We start from the raw sequence: 21,336 nt of genomic DNA, 5'->3' as shown, positions 1-21,336 counted from the left end.
AGAATGGTTGAGGTCAGAAGGGACCTCTGGAGATCATCTTGTCCAACCCCCCTGCTCAAGCAGGGCCACCTACACCAGTTGCCCAGAACAGTGTCCAGACGGCTTTTGAATATCCCTAGGGAGGGAGACTCCGCAACCTCCCTGGGCAACCTATTGCAGGGCTCACTCACCCTCTCAGTAAAAAAGTGTTTCCTTACGTTCCCTTACAGTGAAGTAACATGGTTCCAAGGCATTTTGGAAAAAATTTTTAGTTTGGAGTTGAGACATTCTTTTATCGTACCATACACATCAAGTGAATAAGGAGAACTACTTGTAGATTATGTATCCTATCATTCACAAGTTTTAAAGTTCCACCCACATTCCCAGTGGCAAAACCTTTCAAGTCCGTTCTTTGGTTCTTTTATAGCTTGGACTGAGAGGCAAAATACAAGAAGAAAGAAAGAAGAAAAACCAGCAACACATTTTGGAAAGGTTGGAAAAATAGCCAAAAGAATGCAAACCAGTATTTTTTGTTTAAACACACACACGTGCGCGCACGCACACACAAAACCAGAGCTATTTCTATAATTTTATTAGGCATATGGAGAATGGGATAGGGGGAAAAGTAGCTGCCCACGTTCATCGCTGTCAATCAAATCTCACAGGAAATAGTGCTATGAAACTTGTACTATCATTATATAGCAAAAGCAAACAATCCAAACAACTCGGGGCATATGGGGTGACACAAAAAAGAAAGAAACCCCATATCTGGGGAACATGAAGAACAAAGGAATAAGATACAACAATACATCTACTATGAAAGGCATTTAAAACCTCAAATACATTAAAATTTCATATTTATGCCTCTTCTTAAGAAAAAAAAATATCCACCCCACTGGAGCAGCTCCCACATCTAGTGGTTGCAGCATTGAATCAACCTATAGGACTGTGAACTTTACGTTCACAAGTATTTCTACAATTCACCAACATTAATACTGGTTTAGTATGGGTATAACAGTTAAAGTAGTTAGTTGAGAACTGTATCTATAGAACGACAGACAACAGAGCTAAACATCTCTCTTCCTCTAGGATTGGAAAGATGCTCTCTCAAACCCACTGCTTTCAACAGGTACCTACAGGAGCACCAATAACTCAAGCATGTGGGAAAGATGCAGAAGCTACTCCAGTATTTGGTTCCTTCAGTTTGCACAGCAAAGAGCATAACCTAGAAGGCTTTCACCGAAAGGCTATCACTATATATATACATATATATAAGTATATAATTACACTTCTGGGGAAGGACAAAAGGATTGTAGAGGAGGTAGGTAATTCATTGTCACATTCTTCTTCAGAATGACAGGAAAACACACCCAAGCTTACTTCCAAAGAGGCATTCAAATAAAGTAAAACTTTAACAACAAAGACAGTAAGGAACCTTCTTTGGTAGGTTCCTGTATTACAATAATTGTTCAAATGTATCAATTTTCTGAGTCTTACTCAGCCTTTACCACAATAACATTTGAGTGTATTTCTTTTTCCTCAGATGCGTATCTTTAGTGCAGCCCCTTTTTATACAGCTTCTTCATTCAAGGGAAGATACTTATGCAGAAACTGTAGGTTTTGAGACAGGAAAAAGTCTTGCCTAATACAGCTTGGTCCTCAAATGCCATCACATTAAGTTAGGCTAGCAGACATCAAAAATCAAATTGAAAAATTTCTGGTTTAGCTTGTGACCATGAAATTCTCATCTGCATGGCTGAGGAATTTTTCATTGAAGGACAGCCTGACTCCATCCAAACAGAGTTTATTAGTTCTCCAAGCTAGACATAGCCCTCAAGGTACACCACCTCTATGCCATAACTTTTAAGGATGTTAAAAATTACTGTGAGAGGTAGTGCTGTCAGATGACCAAGTGCTAGTCTGCAGAGAGAAAAAATACATCAGTGTAGGATGACAGGCTTTAAACACGGCCAAGGAGCACATTGCAGAAGAAAGTACTGGGAGGCAGACTCTGGGAAGAAGGGTTGACAAAATGCATCTTTCCTTGCTTTAACCAGTACAGCTGACACGTAACTGGATCGTGCCCCCAGTTGGAGACATAAACACAAATACATACATAATACAGAGGAATTATGGCTGAAAATATAAGTGCAAGTTGTAGATGTCTAAAAGAGTAGGCAAGTTATTTCTTCATAGTGGTGCACCAATTTGCAAGATACAAGAAAAGCAGTACTAAGAGAAATCAGAAATATATAGATTTGTACAAATTTTTGTGGAGACTAGCAAGCCTCCTTCCTACAGGATGGCCAAAAAGGGAGAAAATCCCTATTATACGAATCCTACTTGATAGTTTTGTATAGGCTTACTTTGTCCCTTTGCCGTTCACCTACAACCTATATTTTCTGCCAAAGAGGCCTCACCTTTACCCCAGGTTCCAGCTCCTACTGCCCTTATCCCGCTGCCTTTCTGGAACACCCAAACAGGTCAGACCTTGCTCCAGGACTCACCTAGCACCCACCTAGACACAAGCAAAGCTCAGCCAGCCAGCACGTCAGCTGCAGGGCTGGAGGACAACGCGCTGCCTTTCACAGAGTAAGAGGGGTAAGTGTAGTGAGCAGCAATGGTACCCAAGGCTACATGACAGCTGCTCAAAGAGATTTGGCTTTGAAGCAGCTCACTGTATGCCTGTACCTCTTAATGTGCTGGAAGGGGTTCAGTGAATTTTATGGGTCATGCCTTTGTTGCTAAGTTTACAAGTTTAGGTTCAAAATCCAGTGCCCTGCTGCGACGCGGAAGAAAGCGACCTGCATGAATTGCTGTCTATTCCCCACGGAGCAACGTTCTTTTTCACACTATCCTAAAAATCAGATTAATATCAAGAGACATCATCAGAAGAAACACAGAAAAACATAAACCTGGAGTCCACTTAGAGTTTACCGCTGGCCTGTTTTCAGAAGTCACGTATAAATAATTAAAAGAACAAAGTATGATGAAGAATATTTTGGAAATCTTAAAGCCACTGCTTGAGCCTTAAGGAGCCAGATGTTTCTTCTGCAGAGACTGTTTTCTATAGCATGATATTTCAGTGCTATTAACGAATACAAAGTGGGTGGGAGGAACGGAAAGGCGCAGTAAGACAGATAGCTTTGTTCAGCTACTTAGTATTGCAAAGCCAGCATTCTTCAGCTGCAGCTTGTATCTGCTCCCTTTCTCTCCCACTCCTCTACTTTCTCCCACTTCTTTGTGTGCAACCGTATTCGCAGGGATTATTTGGGAAACCATTAGCCTTACAAATCCCTGAACTCAAGGCTAAGTGGTATGTTTCCCAGATTGCAGTGTAAGTTCTTTAACTACCCTCTTGCCCCAACCTCAGACTCAGATTTCCAGTCTGTCCTGTTACGCAGCGTTAAATACAGACATCCAAAAGCAGGGCCGGGGGGGGGAAGGATCAGGAATCTGCCATCATAGTGAACTGGATACTGGGCGGGGGGGAAGCTTCTGTTCTCTAATTTGACTAAAGAATACAAAGAACCTATAGGCAACTGTTTAACAAACGCTTTTCTGAATTCAAGCCATATGTAGCATAATAGGACTATTATAGGTATGATAGCACCAAGGGGTTCATTCAGGTTTCACTGGATTTTTACCCATTCTTATGTCCTCAGGTTTTCTGAAGACCAGCACTTTTAATCAGAGTGCTCTGGAGCAAGTTAGGACCACCTAAGAGTAATAACCCTGTCATAATTTATGGAGTCTTTACTTGTGGAATCCTTCGAGGATTTCCTTTTAAGCTTGGTTGCAGACAGATTAGAAAGACTAGCAAGAAGGTACAGACAAGAAGGTCAAGAAAAAACATTATTTAACAGTGTATATATTACTGCATTATTATGGAGAAGAACATCTGTCACCACAGATGAAAAGTCATTGCATCAAACTGGATCAGTTCAAAAGTTGTTCTAGGAGGCAGAACAAAACACCAGTGTTTGCAAAAATGGTAGTTTCCTTTACATTGACAGAAAAAAAGGAACTTTGGTATATCATTTGAAATGTCTAGATTTCTTGAGAAGCCCATATTTTACTAGAGTTACTCCACTGTTTTTTTTCCTAATATTTATAGCTGGTTGGAAGACTTTCTCTCTACAGGCCTTCATCCATCTCTAGGTTACAGCAATAGGACATACCTGGGCACAAAGCATCAGGATAAAGGTCACAGCTAACAACTCAGTTCTCACAGTACTGCACGGCTGTTCACAGAGTAAAAACCATTTATGTGAAAAAGAAGGCTCCCTCTACAGCCACTGAAACTATTTTCCATAAGAACACAACATCACCATAAAGCTCCCCTCTTTCTGCTAAAACAACCCAGCAAAAAAAAAACCACAACCACCTAAGAGGTTATATTCACATCAATCAATATGCCATCTAGGAGCAAAGTGAGTCCTAGCATGATGAGAGCCATAGAAGAGTCTGCAAGGAACAAAATAATGTGGCAAGTTTTCTCCTGGTCCATTCTCCACTGAGGCCAATGGAGTTGCAGTAGAAATAAGCTATTTGCACTGTGCCATTGTGGTAATACACATAATAAAGCCCTCGCTGTTTCTTTATTAGAATCATTTATTGTTGCAGACATTTCAGTAAGCAACAGACTCAAACTATGCCATTCCAGAATCTAATTGATAGGGTTTGAAGAAAGGTGAAGATTGAGAAGATTCAGGTGACAAACATTTTCTCCTTTTCTTCTTCCACCTTAGGAGGAGTGATGGCTTTCCTCAACCGAGAAATATGTGTATGACTTCCCCGTAGCTTCGCTGTGTTGGTCTCATAACTGACCGCAGGACTTCAACAGTGCCTGCAGACATTATCAAAAGCTGAAAAACCACTGACATGAAAAGCGAGAAATGAAATTTGGACTCTAATCCACAAAGACAGATAAAGCCTATTGCATTATTTGCTTGCCCTATTTCTGCAGTGATTAGCCCGTAACTATTGTAGGCATGGTAGAACAGACAACCCGATTACCACACTGACACTATTATTTGTAGTAGATTGCTTACATATTTGATATTGCTTGGAAGAGTAAAGAACTAGGGGGAAAAATTCCCAAAGCAACTGTCTTCATTCCTTTCATTCTTCCTCCTGCTCTTCGCAGGGTATTTTGGCGGCCGTGTTTCCTAGGAAACTGCGAGGGGTTGCTCTGCCAGTGGGTATGTTGTCAGGCTGCTTGCCAGCGCTCTGGGAAGGGTTTAGAGTGATCGACACGTCCATAGGATGAACAAAGGAAATAAAAGTGTAACAGCCTAATTTCTGTGCGATATTAGAGAGGCAACGCAGAGCAGCAGATACGCTCCAAACATCACCGATTGTTAAAGGTAAAGTCAGGTTATACTGCTACTCCAGCCTAGTTACTGCACTTGTTATGTTAGCGGAATTTAAGCTATGTTCGCAGTCTGTTCTAAGCCAATTTCCAGTATGAAGAAATAAGTCTGCACACTAGGAAATGCTTTTTCAACCCAAACATTAAAAATCCAAAAGTCAGAGGCAGAGTCCTTCCCTTTGCTCTTCAGCCGGGCATAGGAAATTCAACAATTTAGCACCATCCCAAAACATGAAGCTTTTCTTTCTTCCCTCTTCCCTACTGACATCTCTGAGAGATGCTTCACTAATGCAATAGACAGTTACAGACGTTCTTTGCTAAAAGAGGTTCAGGTACAGCACTCTGCATGCATCTGATGGAAAGCAATACCCAACCACTGTCGGAGGCTAGGGCTTTCACTGTGCACCTTCTCCTTCCTGTGGAAAAAATGCTTTCACAAATATTTATGTTGAGCCTTACACCAAAAGTTACTCAAAGCTGAGGAAAGCAGTCTAAAATTCTTTGTTCCTACCAGGTACACAGATAACACATAAAGTTAATAAGTTCATAATTCAAGTGCACATGTGCTAGCCATTATCTTTGCAACAAGACAGGACAAGACAGGCCGAAACCAGGACATGCACCTATCTCAGGAGCCTTTCCTAAAATTGATCCAATAGTATCACAAAAAGTTTTTGACCCTACCAAAAAAAAAAAAAAAAAAAAAAAAAAAATGTGGATAAAAAGTATACAGGCTTGAAAATATCAGCAAGAGCATTTACGCGCGCATTCAAAATATCTGCCATACTAGATGATGCCAAATTATCTCTATTGCAGAAGAAGCAACAAGCAAAAAGAGGCAGCAGGTTTGCTAGCAAAACCATGCCTCAAAAGGACTAACTTAAAGTGGATGTTGTTATCCTAAAACTTGTTTAGCACCTGGTTTTCCCATCTATTAAACAAATGAAGCACATCATTGCATCACAGGTCCATGCTGCTGTGGGATAACCAATACTAAATTATGGGTTTGTCAAAAAAGTGCTATTTTCTGTGACCAGAATAATGAAAGACAGACATAACTTAAGTACCCGCTTGCTTCACACAAAGGCCATAGACTACAAATTGCACCCACAGTGTTCCTATCAAATCACAGCATAGCTAAAGCTTTGTAAACCTTTGATTTAGTTGCTAATGTAATATACAGTGTATCTGAAACAATGTATTCAGGAAATAAATGTCACATTTAGCAAGCCAGAAGCATTTTGTCACTGAAGAGTCACCCTATTTCTTCCTTTCTGTGTGTTGTAAGCAGAACCATCATATTTCTACTGATTTAACTCATTACTAGTTCAGTATGCATTTTGCTTTCAAGTAACGAGTGATTGTCTTGATAAGACACGCTATGAACTTTGCTCCAGAAAATAATCAAGTTAAAAGAAAAATCTTCTTCCTAACACGTACTGTGAAGTCTCACTAAGCTTTTCAGTAAAACCCCTCTTTCCCTTCTTCCCTTTCCTCCTTAGAAAATGGAGATTCATGAAAACTGGGATTTTGCATGAAATATGGTACATTAAAATTTTGATAAGTGAGAAGGTTTTTCAGGCCTATGATACAATTGTTTAACATAATACTTCATATTGCTTTCTTTGAGCAGTCATTTGAGCCACAGAAAAGATGAAATTCAGGGATCCTCCTCCAAATCAAGCAGAGTAGGATCTTGGATTCTAAACATCTGTACAAAAAATGTCAAAACGCGATGAAGAAATATAAACTCAAATTGTCTCTAACTATTTGATCATAGGATCTTTCTTTTTAAAGAACAGAAGTTGTTGCATTGAAGGGATCGCAGCATTAGTCCCTCCTATGTGCTGTCTTTAAAATCTGGACCAGGATTTCCTTCCCTCCCTCCTGAATATTAGTATGTATAATTTTGAAGCTGGAATGAATAAGGAATTCATAAGATTTGTAGGCAATACATGCAAGTACAGCCTGCTTCTGTTAAAGTGGAATTAAAACTCGTAAAACTGAAATCTGCAGGTATGTACCACCCAAGAAGTCAGAAGAAACTACAATTATCTTTTTCATATCTCTGCAAATCTGAAGTAATAACATTGTTGCTTCATTAGAAGGGATAAACTATGAGGATCAAGAAAAAGAAATACTTGATGAAGGCATTATAAATTGTAAACTAATGAAAACCTTTAATTCATAATTCACTTTTCTTCTTTTTAAGCTTGTAGCTGACTTTTTTAAAATCCCAGTGTTTGGTTGATGTGGTGCGCTCAGCCAATTTTTCTTTCATTTGATGCTCAGAAATAGCAAATCTTATGTGTTTTTTGAAGTTTTTCAGATTTGAGAACAGGCATAAAAATGTCTCAAGGAGGACTCCTTGACTGGAATAGCAAATCCTTGGATGTCCCCTGCCTGCCTTTTTTTTTTTCCTTGCTAACTCTTATTTTAGAAGAAAGAAAGGAATGCTGATGTTGATTTGCTCCTGCATCCTTAGAGAAAGATTATCTGGAATATAGTGAATTAGCTTACTCACAAAGGACGCTGAAACGGCTGCTCAATGTAGCGAATCAGCAAGTTAGCTTGCAAGAGAAACCTTAATAACTGAAATATGCACGTTAGATCTACTGGAGAGGGAGTTAGGGAAGAACACTGGCTTCCCATGTCATTAGTTTTCCCTTTAATTTATCAAAAAGCTCACTTATACCTGAAAAAAACAGCAAGCAGTTGTCGAAACATTTGCTCCTTATTCTCTAACACTGAATACGGCTTACAGAGCTGACTAGCGGGAAATCAGGATTCTTTTAACAATTCTACCAACTATGTATACAAATCTGCTGCTAAAGTTTAAATCTGACTGGAAATGTAACTTCACCTGCTTGTATTCGCATCTTAGGAAGAAGCAAAGTTACATGTGCATTGAAGTCAAGGCAAATCTCCGAGGTAGATTCTATTTCAGAACTAGGTCTTCCCCACGTTAGACACAGCGTCGCTCATCTGTTTGCAGAGCAAGCAGAGCAGACAGTTTATTCTTGCATGACTCTTCCGTCATTTGCAGAAAATTTCCAAAACACGGTAGCGATCGCTTGATCTTTCCCTGCGAAGCTCTCCTGCTGGGCTGCTGCAGGCCTTCATTCCCTCCGCCCCTCATCTACGGCCCATCCGCAGCAGGAGAGTTAATCGGCCAACTGCAGACGCTGCAAGGCAGCTTTGCGTCCGTGGTCTCAGTTGAAACGGATGATTACATTACTCACTCAGTGTCTGGAACAGACACAGACATAGGCCTGGGTGATGTCATCAAAGGAAACCAGTTGGGAGAGGAAGTATTTTTTTCCCCCCCTCTTTGCTCCAAGATTTATTAGGTGCTATGGACTTCGTTGCCTGGAAAGAGATGGATGTTGACCTGGGCTCGTAACTGACCTCGGGGATTCCAGCAGCCAAGCATGGAGCTGGTCCATTTGCACACATTTTGATCATTGCTGTAACACGCCGTTTTTACAAAACCAGGTCCAAAATAAAGCGACTTCTATGCTCTTTGTTTAAGCCTTTATTGCGGACTGGCAATATGTAGTGCATACTTTATAAAAAACGGTTCTTATTGTCGATTCCAAATTGCTCCTGAACACGTAAACAAAGGCATCTTATTTCTCCAATTTAGGCAGAACAAAGAAATCTTGATTTGTTGCCTTCTGGCAATAGCATCTGTTGCAAATACTATTTGCAACAGGTCAGGACGGTTTGTTCATCCTGAAGGCCAGGATGGTTGGTTCAACTACAAAGCTCAGGTGGTATGATGTTCCAATTCTTTGGAACGGATTTGTAGTACAAATGTTTGCAATCATAACACCTTATTTCGTATTTTCCTTCTTTCCTGCAAATATTCTAGTGCATGACTGCAGTGTTCTCACTGATAACAGCAGCATAATCCAAAATGATGGCCTGTAACAAAGGGCAGGAGTCAGGTGAAATTTGGCTTAGTAGTTCACTTAATAGCAGGATTTTATTTTTCACACTCAGTAGATGCTAATTTTGCAGTCCCCAACTTGCAATGCTTCTACATATGCTGAACTTTATGCAAATACTAACTTCCAATATTTCAGTAGATGTCATTCATTTTAAGTCAAGAATACACATCTGTGAGCAGCAAGGGTCATTTAAAGTCCCAAACCACTACACTGCAAACAGAGACAAGGTGGGAGCGAAGTTGAAACTCTGCAGGATTCTTTGTTAGCATGCTAACACAATGTTCAGTTTATCTATAGTTCTACTTATGGCCCTAAAAAAAAAAAAAAAAAAAAGGCAAACAAAAGCAACTCCCCACCACCCACAAGGAAGAAGCCTGCTTTAGCTCCACACCCAAACTAAAAAAACAAGGAAAAAAAATACTTAAAAACTGAAAAAAAAGTTACCCCTACTCTCTAAACTGCTAGCAGAATTTATTTACTTCTGCTAAAGAGATGAAGCTCTGCAGCTGTAAGCCAACACAAAGGCACACGAAACTGGATCAGCAGAGTCAACCGTTGGGCAGGTGCCAGATGCATCTCCACGGCAAGTTTCCTGCAAACATTCACGAAGTGACAGTAACTGCCAAATTTCCTCATTGCAGGTATCCTCAGATGTCACAGAACAACAACAACGAAACATCAGAACAGTCTTGTAATTTTGGTCAGCATCAGAGTGCCAGCTTTGGTATCTATTTTCTGATGAGAAATGACACTACAGAAACCATTTTAATCAATCACTTTCACGTGGTTATAAATCTGCCACAGGAACCTGAATAGCAATCTAATAGAAATATCCATTTCAATATTATTACAGAGTAGCAGATAACAATTTTCAATGTCTTTGCCTTAAATTTAGGGAAAATCCATTAGAAGTTTGTGAAGGAACTCTGCATTTGCTTGCGTGGCGGGAGCTGTGGTCTAGTCTGCGTTACGCAGATTATTCCTACCTGAGATGTTTACCAACTGCTCTGAAGAAGGTCATTCTGCAGCCTAAGGTGGAAAGAACAGACGGAGAACTATTTCGGGCTGGGTTAGGAAAAACAGGCCCTGAAAAGCCATTCTTCTATTCAATTTCAAAAATCATTAATTTTCATGTACAGCAAGTTTCAACAAGAGTTATTACGGACTTTTATCATCAATGGTGATACAAATGTTTCCCCTCAATTTCCTCCCTTACGGAAGCCTCACTCAAGTCTAAATCTTTGCCAGCTATATTCAGGATCAATGATCTGTCAAATTCTCTCACTTCAATAATAGATAAAATTTTGAATACATAAGAAGCCATCATCTGCTGTGCGCGGGAGATATGCGAGAAGTTTAAGGAACCTCCCCATTTTTTTCACCATAACGCTCCCTGACGTGCACAGTGGTTTCAAACGTCTTTTTGCCAGGTTCACAGTTAGCTATCAAATCAAACTACACGTAGTTCTCCTCCTCCTGCCATCAGACAGGCTTCTGGCTGCCCTGAGAGGCCAGCGGGGACTCCGGGAGAACATTTTTAATACTTTCTGTTGGATCAGCCATATGGAGAACTCATTCATCCTGTGCAGAGCATACTGACTTCTCTTTCCTTTACCAAGGGGCACTGAAGTCAATGAGCTGGAGCACCCAGTTCTCTTGGAATATTTCAGACATCAGTAAAAATGTCTCAAAAATTAACTTTCCCTCTCTGTCCTGCATATATAGATTGCACTTGTTCTTGACCCTCTTCCCAAATCTTGCCAAAGTTAGTATAGTGTGACAGGTATTTAAAAGATTTTAAAATTAAGATGATTTCTAAGAGCTCGACAACACTAAATACAAATGAAGCAAAAGCCAAAAGTTTAAGTCTTCACTCAGTATCTTCTTCTTCCTCTGCTTTGATTGTGCATATGAGCTTTACAGTCTGAATTTCTGTGGACAAAATATACCATTACCAAAACCCAACAGAGGTTACAGAGGTATACAGAGGAATACTCTGCAACTTCTACTGTAAGGGCTTCAGAATAACTTATAATTTAATATTATTACTTCAGAGCGGACAAATATCTCAGATTAGCAGAGCAGAATGTTTCTAAGTGATGTTGTACTGGAGTTTACGCATGCAAGACTGGGGAGGGGAAGGCATGCGCAGAACAAGGAGATGCAGATGTGTGGTTCCCTGTTCGACAGGAAGAACTCCTTCCTCGCCACATACAAAGCTATCACAACAGCAAAGTTACTGAGGAACACCACAGCACTCTTCAGGAAACTGGAGTACAAAACTTTATCAACTGAACTTGTGATGCTTTATCAGAATATATAGATACGGCTATACGTAGATATTATAATAATATACATTATATAATATATAGGCATGGTTAGAGATACTTCATATTGATGGCTGTTAAGTAACACAAGTTTCAGAGTCAGGCGACAGGCTAATTAAATTTCAAAAAGTGAACTGCCACATCTAAAATTGTAATTTGACCATTGGTTTGAAAGCCTACAGCTAGAGAACCGACACACAGTATTCAAAATAGTTAGGAGGACTGCAGTTTGAAAGCAGCAAAATTTCTACAGCAAGATTTCTACTTTTTAAAAAGTATAGAAGGTACTTGTCCTTCCAGCATTGTGAAGACACATAAGAGCAATTACTTTAAAAGAACACATTTGAAAATCTGTGATCTGTTGCAACCTTAAACACTCCTGGAAAATAGACTAAATTGCTGGGAATGCTGAGAATAAAGTTTTCCTGAGAAAGCACTAAAAATAAGATTATTAAACAGATATTATATGTTAGGCAGTGCATATTAAGAATGTACCAGATATTGAGGAAAGCAATATAGTACTGTGCAAACTTTTTAATAAAAAGTACCCATATTTTCCAAGCATTTTACTCACTGAGATCACCACCGTCTTTATATTAAACCTTTCCGTTTCCCCCACCGCCACTTCAAAAAACAGTCATTCTTCATTAAAGCTATACACAATACTTCCAAAACGAACTCTCTTCTTGGATCTTGACTTTTCAGCCATAGTTTCTAACCAGCTTACTTGAGTTTTGTATGCTTCTGCATCCTCACGAAGAAAAACATCCCAGACATTTAATTTCACAATGTACTATTTTAACTACACAAGAAAAGTTGAAGCTTCTCAAGAAATGTAGCATTTGACAAGTGTTCTACATTTTTATACAAAATCCTGCTGGAAGCAATTCTTACTTTTTAGAGAACAGCAACAACAAATCAAGATGACCACAAACAAGAAGTCTTATTTTACACAAGTTATAGGCTGAGAATCAAAGCCCACATCCTTTCAGTTCCACACTGTACCAAGAGATTTTTTTTCCCCTGCTGCAGGTTTCCATGGAAATGCATCAGTCACTAATCTAAATAAGTGCGGGTGAAGGACGCCTGAAAACCCAGAGCAATTACGCATGCCATTAGAGGAAAAGAATATGATTCAACCCAGCTATTAGAAATGTGGCACAGCTATCACTTCTATATATTGTTGTAGTGTTCTAAAAACAAAACTGCTTCTCTGTTTTTTTTTAAACCCACTCTTCCACTGCCTGTAAGAGGGGAAAAAAAAGTGTTAAAAATACCTCTCACGTAACAAGCACACAATGAAGTCAGACCACATCAGTTGCAAAACACAGATGTAGTTGATAACACACATTTGTTTTGCCATGAAAATCCATGGTACATGAAAACTTGTCTTGCCATTACTGGTCAACGATACTGCACCTGAGTCATTTTGATGAGCAATAGAAAAGTGAATACTTTGATCTGCATTAAAGGGCTAATGATCCTTAAAAATTTTGATATAAATACGTCTGATTAATATGTTACTAACCATCTATTTGTAACCACAGCATACATGTCAGGCACAGGTGGGTCTGTGCTTCGAAAGATGACTGCAGTTCAGCATCCTTACTAACTTTGTGTATATAGCATATATCTCTCTCTTACATAGCAGCATGGGCGCCCATTCTTCTCTATTTGTGCGCAAGTGCTTATAGCTCTATTACGTGGCACATCCAGATCTCCAGAGACCCCCTACCGAATTTTCACCTCTGTCACATAGCATACACTTCTCATCTGGTTCACGCAGCAGGCACACGAGCAGGTTGGGATATGTGTCCCCTAGCTTTCTTGTCCTCCTGCTGCTTTGCGCTCAACCTGTTCCTACCTCTTGTCGCACAGGAAAATGTTGAATTTTTCCCCTTCCCTCACTCTTGAAGAATGAACTACTGTAGTACCACTGATAAGAGGAAACACTGGGCAGCCTTGAAAAGATCCAGTTTTAGGATGCTAATGACAGTTTTGTCAAGTTCTGATTGTCTATATTGGGTTTTACAGAAAATGTCTCCCAAATGGTTGTAATTGTATATAAAAGTGAGGTTACTGAATAAATAGCACTGCTTCAAAGTCTGGAGCACGGATTTGAGATTTAGCATGTATGCTACACATATGTATGCCAGGAACGTGCTAGCTATAGCCCCCTTGACAAGTCTACTTGAAATTACTGCGATTTCAGCCAATAAATGTTGCAATTAGACCACAAACAGTAGGAGCTGAGAAGAAGGAAACACACTTCTGGAGGAAAAGACCTCTTAAATTTTTAATTGCACTCAAGTCTATTCTGCGTGAGTGTTATTTCCAGACCACAGCTAAGCACTCTCCATCTAAAGTACTGGGTACATCTAGCGAAGCAAGCACTCAGGAAGTGGAGAACTGTTTTCTTACATGCTTAGGGTTCTCCTTCCTGACATCAAGGCACCGCTGGGAATAAAGTCTAATTACTTATATTCAAATTCATAGGATATAAAAGCCAGAATGAGGGAGAAGAAAGGTAGCTTAGACTAGGGCTAGCGGAGAAAGCGGTGTGAAACAAGACAGGAGCAGCAGCAGAAACTGCACAGGAGAATGGGACTACAGAAAGGAGCAAAGGGTAACGAAGCAAACAAGACGTGGAAGAGTCTGTCTAGCGGAGTGGACCCTACCCAGGACCAGGACCAACCTGAGACTGCTTGTTCCAAGCCTTACAAGCATTCTCTTGTACAGCTTTTTCATACCGAGGATGACACCATACTGTTCCTAATCTGCTGCTAATCAAACCACAGAAACAAAACATCTGAAGTTTGAAACTCAGTCAGCAGTTCAGATCCTGTCTCTGGCTCTCCTACAGGCTATACCACAAGCATTTCGATCTTAATAGCCACTCCTGGCTTTTTCCCCCCACAGCTTCACTATCTCATTTCAGCAGTTATGGGAAGCCTGGAAATCCAAAAGCGTAAGAGCCATACATTTTGCATCAATAGCAAGATTTATGACTGCAGAATAATCAAGTCTAATGAATCTAAGCAACAAGTTCATGTCATTTTATATATCTATCCTGCATGTCCCTGCCGTTTTGTTACCCACGTAATACAAATACTATGCAAGAGCTATATATGCAAACCTGAAAGTACAGACAGAAACAGTTCTAGCTGCGTATTCAAAAGATGTGCCGCTTGAAAGCATGATTACTAAACATGGATATTAATAATAATTAATAATTGACTAATGAAGAGTAGGTTTGTAGTCCGTCACAATGCTATGAAAGACAAGACACTTGCATTACAATAAATATGATGGAAAATGTCATGCAAGAAGAAACAATTGTTCGCTTTTACATCATTAAAACAAACACCCACAATTTATATGTTTGTTTTGTTTTTTTTTTTTAACATGACTGTCAGTATTAGGAAATTTCATTTTGCAACAAAAATTAATATGCAAAACCTAACAAGGTGGTATCTACCCAACCAGGGAGAAGCAGCTAGGGAAATCCCAGCAAAGTACAGAAAGCTGCATCTTATAAAATGTCCGAAAGTACTGGGCCCATGTTTTTCCTGCAAAAATGGAAACAAAGAATTTAATTTTGACTCTGAAAAGTAAATATTATGAAAATTTCAGTATTAATCCAATAAATTGTATTATAATACAAAATTTTCTGCAGAAGAGTTGATCTTTGTTTTCTGAACTGAAGTACCAGCCTTCAGATTCCTTTATATGCAAACCCACTTAAAATTACATGATGAAAATATCTGAATGTGGCCTTTCTAGTCCAAGGAGAACAGAAGATGATTCACCTACGTACTTGGTATATTAGCCTAACAGACTATCAGAGAAAGAAAGAAAGTTTTCATTGTCCAGCTTCAAATTTGGGGGAAAAAAAAAAGGAAAAAAAAGAAGGAGGGCATATGTATACATTAAGAACACTAAAAGATCATAGTACAAGTCATCTTGAATATATATAATTCTTCACATTAGCTTTCAGTTTGTTAGTTCTAACGCTTGTGCTTAAATGCCTTTTGTTCATCTGGTGAAGTCTTCAAAAAAGTAGCAGAAAGTAGTCTTCCTTGTCAAATCTGACAATCTTTTATCTACGCCTCAAGCTAGTCCCTTTCAGGTTTCATTTTCTAACATTTAGTCCAAACTAGATTAAGAATTTATTTTAAAAGTCACAGTAAAATGCTTTTTAAAGCTAAGCTTGTAGACCTCTCCTATGACAGAAATTTTAAAATTTTTATTTATAACACACTTTGAAACCCTCAGGAAATACAAGGCCACAAACAGATCACTAGAAAATCACATCTTTAAATTGTACGCCGATTAAATTGAATAGTGACTTGTCGTGTTACAAAATCCAGTCACGTCAGTGAAGATTAAAGCAGAGAGCATATGTTGATACACAAATTTGGAATAATATTTGAACATGTAATTGTAGGAATATATAAGTATTACAAAAATTAAAAATCTTATACCTTAAATAATGCCATTCAGATGAAATTGTCTAAATTTAAGTGAAAATCATCACTGTGAACAATAAAAGACAAGCTTATTACTGTATATCCACATTCATAAAGTCACTACGACTATCTAAGTCTTCAGGGTGCTTCTCCTCAGAATACCATTGCAATTTAGAGAATTAGGTAACTGAGGTACAGGGAGTGTAAACAGCATGCCAAAGACTACAGCAAAAGACAAAGGGAAGGCAAAACCCCTGTTTTAAAGTAGTTCAGCTGAAAAAAGCATTTGAGCTTTAAGTTTATAAGATAAAAACGTACATTTGCTAATTTTTACAGAAACATCAAAACTTCTAAGACATCCAGAGGCTAAAACAGCAGGAACGGCAAAAAAAATTATCATTTCCAGATGTTTTCTGTAAGTCTAAATGACCAATTCTTGGAAGCAAGTAGCAAGATGGAAATGAATTCTCTTAAGACTGATATATTCCTGAAACTCCATTATGTATTACGCTTAATGCCTATAAACTAATAAGAAAAAACTAATTATGTTGCATCTTTGTACTTATGAGATTTTTAGTTATGAGATTTGTTAGACATTATAACTGAAGAAATCAAATACTCTGGTTACATTACTTGTGAAAAAAAAATCCAGGAGGCTGACTGACAAGAAGGGGTAGAGACAGAAGAAAACAGGAATTCAGATGCATTACACATAGTCAACAGTTACTAACAACTCTTTTCTGTATCAATCATACTTAAGCAGAGAGCACCGTTAGCTTTGTCCAGTGACAGCGCACCTCTATGCACAACCCTTGTTTTATAAAATTGGTAACAAAATCCCCGCTAAACTTAATCAGTAACCAGAAGAGGACTAACAATCTCAGCGAAGTTTCAGCTCTTACCCATACACCCTTATCGTTTCATATATAAAGAAAAAAAGTCTAACCAACTGTAGGTCTCAGAATACTATCTGCTCAAAAGTGTCACGGTTTGGTGGTATGGTCCTGAGCCCCAGTGAAAGAGAAGTTCTAGTCAGCTTCACCCCAAAAAGGGCAAAGATGTAACTGGAATTGGCCTGTGATCATAGGGAAAGAATTGCTGATCCCTCAGCTCTCCTTTACGGAGAGCCCAAAACCAAAGGGACAAACCAGTGTTGGCAGCTGGACCATTTAAGACTCAAAGAGTTTCTCCTCAACAAAATGAGGAGGAAAATAATGGAGAGGTAATTCTGCAGCCTACTAACCTATGACAATTGATGGGGTTCTCCAGAATCGGAATGTGGTTTTCTTCCCCCATCTTAAAGGAAAATAATGTAAAAGGCTTGACTTAGTGAACCTCCCAATTGACTTAGTGAACCTCCCAAAACCACTTTAAAACTTGCAACACCTCCTGAAAATGTAGCCTTGACCTAATAGAAGGTTTTATGCTGTGGACTTTGTGACATCTAAAATTTGACAGGGGGTGGGGAGGACTAAAAAAAAGAATAGACGTGGAAGAGATTTTGAATTAGTGAATTTTTGGTTTGTGTCTCAAGCACGGGATGCACTTAATTGAGATGTGTACTTGGTAGGTTTATTCCCTTCTAAAATTGTAATTGAGTCTATTAAGCCAACGTGGATTAGCCATCTCTCTGCACCTGGTAATCACACTCCCTCCTTCTCACCGTGCTCCCTCTCTCCTTATCTCTTTCTCACATATAAATTGCATCTCAGCATATGCAAACTTCATCCTCAAAGAGACCATGCAAATCTAATCCTCCAAATACATTATAAAAAAAAAATCCTCTACTTTTTTTCATTCTATTTACCATAATCCTGCACACAGACAGGACAAGAAATAATCACCTAACAGTGATAATGCTTTGCACAGCCTGAAGAGTTCTTCTGACACTCAAAATGATCTAACTGGTTAAACAATTATGCTTTAATACATCACTGTCTAATTAGTCTTTACAGGACTGCTAGGGCACTACAAGTTATGGGCATACGTATAACATCACCAGCATTTTAGAAGAGAAAGGACATATAGCTGCTTTTAGATAATCTTCTTCCCCATCACATAACCTGAAGTTGACAACCTGTCACCTCAATAACATTATGATGTCAAAATTTTAAGATAATATTGTTTGAAAGAAAAAGTCTCATCTAGAAATGGGTAACAGGAATAAGGTGGCTGAAGGTAGACTTGCTATTCACAGTGTATTATTTATAGTTAAATGTAGTAGTTCTGTCAGCTTTAAGTGCATTTTGTTATCAGAAAATGATCTGATTAATAACTCAGATTATTAAGAAGACCCCATATATTTCCACAAATTCTCAGACCTCTGTAGGATTCTTGTGGAAGCTACTACAGATTCAGAGTGATTTTTTTTCTTTCTTTTTAAACCTGAATTCCTTATTCATCTTGACTTGCAACCACAAAAATCGATTGAGAGTTGTTAAATGTTGACAGCACCAGCCCAGCTCCACTGAGGTGTTTTCCAGACTGATCAGCAGGGCGTTCCTCCCAGAACTGAAGTAGTAATAACACTTATTTTTTCAAAGCTTTTTATCAACGAAATGTCATAAACTGAAATGCTAGTTATACGTAACTATTTCTAAACCTGTCTGTAAATACAAACCACTCAAAATAGGTAGCAACTACAACAACCTGTCTTCAATCCAGGGATATTCTTAGGAAGGCCAGTAATCTAGCATTTCATGTTAGTAGTGTTTATTTTACTAAGTAAGCTTCAGAGATCTGATTTTTTTCCCCAGATGTTGCGTTGAAGGCCATCTGTTTTATTCCTGAAGTAATAGAAGCCATCACACATTTTGCTCTGAGATAAAGTGAAGCAGAATGGTCATTACTTAGCCAAAAAAGGAATGAGTAGTTTCCTGAATACATAATTAGAGATCTAATGAAACGGACTTCTTTACCCAAAAAGTCAGAAGTGTAGAAATTAGCGGGAGGAAAGAAAAGGTCTCATCAGCTTTGTGGAAAGTACAAACTATAGAGAGGAGAAAGATCCTCTAGATTTTATAAATCAAGTACAATTTAAATGTGCCTTTACCATGGATATCTGCAATATCCTGGAATCTGGAGGTGACTTAGTAGGACAAAGTTTTTCCTGTTTTACTTACACAACTGACAGTTTGGGGAACTGACTTCACAGATGCAGAATATTGTACCATAGCCACAAAGTAGACTAATCTAGATAGGTACTCAATGCAGACTGTATTAACACAGACAACGTTTTTTCTTAGAAATATTTTGACGCTTACATTGTGCTCACAGCTAGCATTACTGAGGTGCAGCTACACAACGTCCCCACTACTACTCTATTCCAGGAGTAGTATCCAACACATACCTTGGAGAACCGACAGAAATAAAAGAAAATAACTCCTGCACACAGTGGCCGTACTTCTCGGGATGAGCCTAACTCTGCACTAAGCGCAAGACACGCCGTTGTTTTTCAGCTCTGGCCAAAGTCTGACCAAAGCAGCGTAGCCAGCGGGTCGAGGGAGGGGATTCTGCCCCTCTGCTCTGCTCTGGTGAGACCTCACCTGGAGCCCTGTGTCCAGCTCTGGGGCCCTCAGCACAAGAAGGGCATGGACCTGCTGGAGCGGGTCCAGAAGAGGGCCACCAAAATGATCCGAGGGCTGGAGCACCTCTCCTACGAGGCCAGGCTGAGAGAGCTGGGGTTGTTCAGCCTGGAGAAGAGAAGGCTGTGAGGAAACCTTATTGCAGCCTTCCAGTACTTAAAGGGGGCCTACAGGAGAATCTTTTTAACAAGGCCTGTTGTGACAGGACAAGGAATAACGGACTTAAACTAAAGAAGAATAGATTTAGACTAGACATTAGAAAGAAGTTTTTTACAATGAGGGTGGTGAAGCACTGGAACAGGTTGCCCAGAGAGGTGGTAGAGGCCCCAGCCCTGGCAACATCCCAGGCCAGGTTGGACGGGGCTCTGAGCACCCTGATCTGGTTAAAGCTGTCCCTGCTCACTGCGGGGGGGTTGGGCTGGATGGCCTCTAAAGGTCCCTTCCAACCCAAAGCATTCTATGATTCTATTCCATGAAAGTCTGCCAGCAGGAAACGGGCTGCCACATTGGGGCCTACACAGTGCTCAGGCGCAGGCAGGGATTTACACGCACAGTACGTAACAATAACAACTTTGCAACAGTCAATAAATAAATGAAAGGTAGGCGGCTGATTTTAAGAAAAGCATTTCCACTCAGGACTCTCTTGCTTTATGAAGAAATACTTCAAATATTCACACAACGTTGCTAAAGTGAATTTTTTGGATGTCTTCATAAGAACAAACCGAAGAGTGACATTAGGCCCAAAATAGCAACATTGTCTTAGTGAAAAAGGATAGCAAAAAAACAAACCAAATGAAATAAACCTTCTCAAACCCTGAAGAGCTCCTAAAAATGGAAAAAAAAAAAACCAACCCAACCCAAAAAACCCAAAAAAACTCCAACCCCAAAAATCAAGACACCAAGCCGGCAGAACTACACACATGCCATTTCAGAGGCATTAGCCATAGCTCATTTGACTTTAAGCTTTATAAAACCAACTCCACAAACTGGTTAGCTCAACTACACTCTAAAGAAACCAACACAAAGAATGTAATTTCATCTCCACATAAAAGATCTCGAGTACTGTGGGCAGCTCTGGTATCGCAGCAAAACTAGATTGTACTTCGTTTACCGGTTGAATAGGAATTTATGTTAAAAAGGGCAAATATTTTAAGAAAAGTGAAGGGGGAGATTTTCTTAGTCAATTTACACACTAGCAGTTAAAATACATTGATATCAGGACAGATTCTAATTACTTGCAAAAATTCATGAATGCATATTATTAAATCTGAATCTCTGGCGGGGAAAAAAAAAAGTCTTCCCCTTCCCAAAGCCATAGTTTATACGGTGTGAGAGAAGGCTTTTCTTTACACCTGTGCTGCTTTTTCAGCTGACAGTTAGGAAGGCCAGGATTTGGGATTTTCCCAGACCAATAGTCTCCTGTTGTTTTCAAGGCTTGTTGAGGCTACTAAGAACTATCACCCAGTATTTTCTCTCCTGTACAAAAAGGGTGAAGAGCAAAGAGCTGCCAGGTAAGCGAGAGTCTTCTGCCATACCCTCCTGCGGGGTGCTCTGAGGCCATTACTCCTGCTCGGGATTCAGCGGTTTCTTGCAAGTGCTAGACCTGGGTATACTAATAAGACACAAACCACCTTTTGAGACCTACTCAGT

At 39.4% G+C, this 21,336-nt stretch overlaps 1 protein-coding gene across 7 annotated transcripts in view; it reads right to left on the bottom strand.

The window, feature by feature from the left end:
* SHANK2 (SH3 and multiple ankyrin repeat domains 2) overlaps positions 1–21,336 on the bottom strand; it is a 319,997-nt gene that overhangs the window by 164,225 nt on the left and 134,436 nt on the right. The gene's annotated exons all lie outside the window — the stretch shown is intronic.

This window comes from Pelecanus crispus, chromosome 6 (assembly GCF_030463565.1).
Source record: "Pelecanus crispus isolate bPelCri1 chromosome 6, bPelCri1.pri, whole genome shotgun sequence".
Classification (NCBI taxonomy): Eukaryota; Metazoa; Chordata; class Aves; order Pelecaniformes; family Pelecanidae; genus Pelecanus; species Pelecanus crispus.
This window is presented reverse-complemented; position numbering and strand designations above follow the sequence as displayed.